We start from the raw sequence: 6000 nt of genomic DNA, 5'->3' as shown, positions 1-6000 counted from the left end.
TCTCACAGCTCAGTTCCACTGATCTTAGAACCAGGTCTTCCATCCTTTGTGGGCAACTAATTTATGCCAGGAACTTTCCCCACAACAAACAAGATGTTCTCTTGTACCAGTTGAAGGAACCAAGGATTAGAGAGGTTAATTGCCTTGCACGAGGTCATGCAGCAAGTACAGTAACAGCAGATTCAATGAGACTGGGACCTGTCCTCTAGTGATTGGTCGCCAAGGCTGCTAGAAAATGATTCTCCCCTTCAGTGAGCAGATAGGCAGCCCCAGGATAAGCCAGGAGGGGATACAGAAAGTCACACTCCTTTTGCACCTAGGACATAGCTTGTTCCATCCAGGACAAAACAAAAACAAAACATGTCCTTATTCCTTTGACACACACGTCTCTGGGTTTAGAAATGGGTCAGGGGCACTAAGGTCAGGTTTTACATGTGGAAATCTTAGGGTGAAGACAGGAAAAGACTTTCTCACAGTCAGAGTGTAAGAGAACAGTTCAGATGAATGGAGCTGTCCAAGAAGCCAGGCAGATATGCAGAGAAAGACTGACAAGGAAACCCTCACTCCTAAAATCACTCACAGCCATGAACATTCACATGAATTGAAAAAACATTCCTCAGCCAGGTGCAGTGGCTCACGCCTATAATCCCATCACTTTGGGAGGCCGAGGCTGTGGATCACCTGAGGTCAGGAGTTCGAGACCAGCTGGGCCAACATAGTGAAACCCTGTCTCTACTAAAAATACAAAAATTAGCCAGGTGTGGTGGTGCACACCTTTGATTCCAGCTACTCAGGAGGCTGAGTCAGGAGAATCTCTTGAACCCGGGAGGCAGAGGTTGCAGTGAATCGAGATTGCACCACCGCACTCCAGCCTGGGTGACAGACTCCATCTCAAAAAAGAAAAAAAAGAAAAGAAAAAGAAAAGAAAACCAATCCTCAGGCAAAATTGCTAGGGGGTAGGTTTGGGGACTTGCAAAAGTAGGGGGCCTTTGGGGCCGATCTTTAGTTCACCAGGGGTTCTCAAGTCTGCATTCATGTGAGACTCACTGGGGATATTTTAAATAATAATTATATTTGCAATATATTTATCTGACAAAAGACTAATATCCAGAATATATAAAGAGCTCCTACAAATCAAAATAAAATGAAACCAAAAATATGAGCAAAAGAGTGGAACAGACACCTCATGAGACAGGATATATGAATGGTCAATAAGCATATGAAAGATGATCAACATAATTTGCCATTAGGAAAATGTAATTTAAAACTAAAAGGACATGCCACTGCATACCCATGAGAATGGCTATAATTTAAAAGACAGACAATACCAAGTGTTAGCAAAGATGTGGAACAACTGTAAGTCTCATCTTTTGCTGGTGGGGGTGTAAATTGGTACAGCCACTTTGGAAACCAGCAGTTTCAAATAAAGTTAAACCCAAGAATTCACTCCAAGAGAAATGAGTACATGTGCTCACAGAGAGACTTGTACAAGAATGTTGATAGCAGCTTTGTTCTAATAGCCAAAAACTGGGACCAACACAAATGTCCCTGGATGTCTGAATGGATGAACTTTGGTGTATCCATACAAGGGAATACCACTCAGCCACAAAAAGAAATGAACTACTGATCAGTGCAATTATTTGGATGAACCTCAAGGGCATTATACTGAGAGAAATAAGGCAATCTCAAAATGTTACATACTATTTGATTCCATTTCTATGAAGTTCAAGAACAATCAAAAGGAATCTATGATAGAAATCAGAACAGTGTCTGCCTCTGGCAGGGGTGAAGGACAGTGACTGGAGAGATGGAAATGGTCTATGTTTTAATGGGGCAGTGGTTATGCAAGCACCCATTATCACAATTCATTGAACTATACACTTAAGGCCTATGCATTTTACTGTGTGTAATTATGCCTAAATGTTAAGACTTACGCCCCGGCCTCACCCTGAATTAAATCAAAGTATCTAAAGGTGGGGCCTGGGCAAAGGCATTTTCAAAATCTCCCCAGGTGATGCTAATGTGCAGCCAGGGATGAGAACCTCTGATAACATTACTACCACCTTTCCCTGGCAACAGTCCCTCTCAGCCTCCTGTGTTCTGGAGACTTTTCAGAGATGCCCATCAGAAAAAGTCTCTCCCACTATCACAAGCAGAGGTAGGCAACAGGGGACAGAAGGTGAGTGAGGGTAAGTGCATACCAATATATCTCAAAGGTTGTTTCATATCAAAACATGAAGGCACTGAATTTTACACTTTAAAATAGTTAAAATCGTCAATTTTATGTTGTATAAATTTCATCTCGATTTTTCAAGTTAAAAAAATCAGCTGGGCATGGTGGTACATGTCTATAGTCCCAGCTACTCAGGTGGCTAAGGTGAGAGAATCACTTGAGCCCAGGAGTTTGAGACCAGCCTGGGCAACACAGTGAGACCCTATCTCAAAAAACAAAAAAATGACCAAGAACTTCCTTAGTTTTGATGGCTGCACATATTCCATTGTAAAGGTGTACTTTATGTAATCAGTCCTCTATTGAAGGATATTTTTCCCAATCTTTTGCTGTTAAAAACAGTGACAGCTAGGCATGGTAGCTCACACCTGTAATTCCTAGCACTTTGGAAGGCAGAGATGGGAGGATCACTTGAGCTCTAGAGTTTGAGACCACCCTGGACAACACAGTGAGACCCGTCTCTACGAAAAATAAAAATAAAAACATAGTGACAATAAATATTCTGGTATATGCTTTTTTTTTTTTCTTGAGATGGAGCCTTGCTCTGTTGCCCAGGCTGGAGTGCAGTGGCGTGATCTCGTCTCACTGCAACCTCCACCTCCAGGGTTCAAGCAACTCTCCTGCCTCAGCCTCCCTAGTAGCTGGAATTACAGGTGCCCACCACCATGCCTGGTTAATTTTTGTCTTTTTGGTAGAGATGGGGGTTTCGTCATGTTGGCCAGGCTGGTCTTGAACTCCTGACCACAGGTGATCCTCTGCCTCCATCTCCCAAAGTGCTGGGATTACAGGCATGAGCCACCACGCCTGGCCTGGTACATGCATTTAAAAAAAAAAAATGTGTGAGTGTCTCTGTAGGATAATTTCCTAAAATTGGAATTGTTGGGTCAAAGTGTATCTGTCTTTCTTATTTTGCTAGAAACTGCCAAATTGCCCTACATAAGGGATAAATGAATTTACATTCCCATAAACAATATATGAAAGTGCGTGTTTTCCCCACCTTGCTAACAGTGTTTTCCTACCTTTTGATCTTCACCCCTCTGATTATTAAAAAGTGGTACCTTGTAGTTTTATTTTGTATTTCCCCTGAGAGTAAGTCTTAACTGACTCAGATAAAGGCATTCAAGTGGAGGAGAGGGGTATTGTTTTGGAGGCAGGGAAGAAGGCAGCTGTTTTAGTTCTGGCTGCTGTAACAGAATACCATAGACTGAGTGGTTTAAACAACAAACATGGCTGGGTGCAGGAAGCTCACGCCTGTAATCTCAGCACTTTGGGATGCTGAAGTGGGAGGCTGAAGTGGACTCACTTGAGTCCAGAAGTTCAAGGTTGCAGTGAGCTATGATTGCACCAGTGTACTCCAGCCTGGGTGACAGTGTGAGACCCTGTCTCTAAAAAAAACCGAATAAATTAAAAAAAAAAAAAAAAAAGCAAACGAACATTTGTTTCTTACAGTTCTGGAGGCTGGGAAATCCAGGATCAAGGTGCAGGCAAATTCAGTGTCTGGTGAGGCCCTCTTCCTGGTATGCAGACATTCACCTTCTTGTTGTACCCCTCACTTGAGGGAGAACAGAGAGAAAAAGGAAACAAGCTCTTGGAGTCTTTTCTTTTTAATAAAAAAAATTTTTTTGTCACCCAGGCTGGAATACAGTGGCACAATCATGGCTCACTGCAGCCTCAACCTTCTGGTCTCAAAGCCTAGCTATTTTTATTTATTTTTTCGTAGAAGTGGGTTCTTGCCATCTTGCTCAGACTGGTCTTGAACTTCTGGCCTCAAGTGATCCTCTCATAGGCACGAGCCACTCAGTGCCTGGCCTCCAGGTCTTTTCTTTTCTTTTTTGAGACAGAGTGTTGCTCTGTCACCCAGGCTGAAGTTCAGTTGTGCTTCAGCTCACTGCAACCCCTGCCTCCTGAGTTCAAGCAATTCTCCTGCCTCAGCCTCCCAAGTAACTGGGATTACAGGCATGCGCCACCACACTCAGCTAATTTTTGTACTTTTAGCACAGGGTTTCACCATGTTGGCCAGGCTGGTCTCGGAACTCCTGGCCTCAAGTGATCTGCCCACCTCGGCCTCCCAAAGTACTGGGATTACAGGCGTGAGCCACCGTGCCCAGTCCCTGCAGGTCTTTTCTAATAAGACATTAATCCTATTTATGAGGGCTTTACCTTCATGACCTAATCACCTATCAAAGGCCCCACCTCCTAATACCATCCCATTTCTGGTTAGAATTTCAACATATGCCTTTAGCGGGGACACAAACGTGTGGTTCATAACAACAGGTATCTCACCACGTTTCTGTTCTAGTTGTGTTAGCTTTGAGAAGTCACCAAGAATCCAAGGGCTCTTAACTGAATATTAAGGACACCCAAACATCTTTCTTAGGTCCATACCTCTCACTGGAGTCCCAGACCCCTATATCAAGTCCCCCCGACATCTGACATTTCACACTGAAAACGTCCAAAAGAGAATTATTGGTTCCTAACCCACCCTCAAACTTGATCTGCCCTGGTTTTCCACAGCTCTACAAACGGCACCACTCAGTTGCTCAAGCCAAAAAGCTAGGAACTAGAAACATCATTTCTGTCCCTCATCCAATTCATCACCAAGCCCTGTTGGCTCTCTCCAAAATACATCCTGAATCTCTCCACCTATCCCCACTCCACTGCAACTACCCAAGCCTAAGTCACCTGGAATTTACCAATGGTTTCCTAACTAGTCTCCCTATTCCCATTCCTGTTCCCCAGTCAATTTTTCTTATTAGAAAATCAGGCCGGGCACGGTGGCCCATGCCTGTAATCCAGCACTTTGGGAGGCTGAGGCAGGTGGATTGGCTGAGGCAGGTGGATTGCCTGAGGTCAGGAGTTTGAGACCAGCCTGACCAATATGGTGAAACCCCATTTCTACTAAAAATTAACCAGGCGTGGTGGCGTGTGCCTGTAATCCCAGCTACTGGGGAGGCTGAGGCAGGAGAATTGCTTGAACCCAGGAGGCAGAGATTGCAGTGAGCCGAGATCACATCACGGCACTCCAGCCTGGGCGACAGAGCAATACTCCATCTCAAAAAAAAAGAAAAAAAGAAAAAGAGAAAAAGAGAAAAGAAAATCACGTGGGGCGTGGTGGCTCATGCTGTAATCCCAGCACTTTGGGAAGCTGAAGTGGGAGGATCACTTGAGCCCAGGAGTTCAAGACCAGCCTGGGTGACATAGTAAGACACCATCTCTACAAAACAAAAACACAAACAAAAACAAAACTAGCTGGGCATGGTGGTGCATGCCTGTAGTCCTAGGTACATGGGAGGCTCAGGTGGGAGGATCACTTGAGCCTGGAAGGTTGAGACTTCAGTGAGCCATGATCATGCCACTGCACTCCAGCCTGAGCAACAGAGTGAAACCCTGTCTTAAAGAAAAAAAAGAAAAGAAAAGAAAATCCATTCCTCAAACAGTACCCAATAATCCTTTCAAAAAACACATAAAGCAGATCAGGTCACTCCTTTGCTTAAGACCTTTCATTGAGTTCACAACACACTGGAAATACTATCCAAACTCCTCACTGAGGCCTACAGGTCCCTATGTGATTTCGAAATCTCACCCTGTTTCTTCAGGCACGTTGGCCTTCTTTCTGTTCTTTGAACAATCACGCCCATTTCCACCACCAGGTCTTTGCTTTTGCTGTCCCTTGGCCAGGAACACTTTACCCTAAAATCTGAGCATGGCTGGCTCCTTCTTATCACTTAGAAATCAGCCATCTCTCCTGTGAGACCTTCCCTGACCCACCT

The sequence above is a fragment of the Trachypithecus francoisi genome, unplaced genomic scaffold (genome assembly GCF_009764315.1).
Source record: "Trachypithecus francoisi isolate TF-2019V2 unplaced genomic scaffold, Tfra_2.0 Lachesis_group6, whole genome shotgun sequence".
Taxonomy (NCBI): domain Eukaryota; kingdom Metazoa; phylum Chordata; class Mammalia; order Primates; family Cercopithecidae; genus Trachypithecus; species Trachypithecus francoisi.
This window is presented reverse-complemented; position numbering follows the sequence as displayed.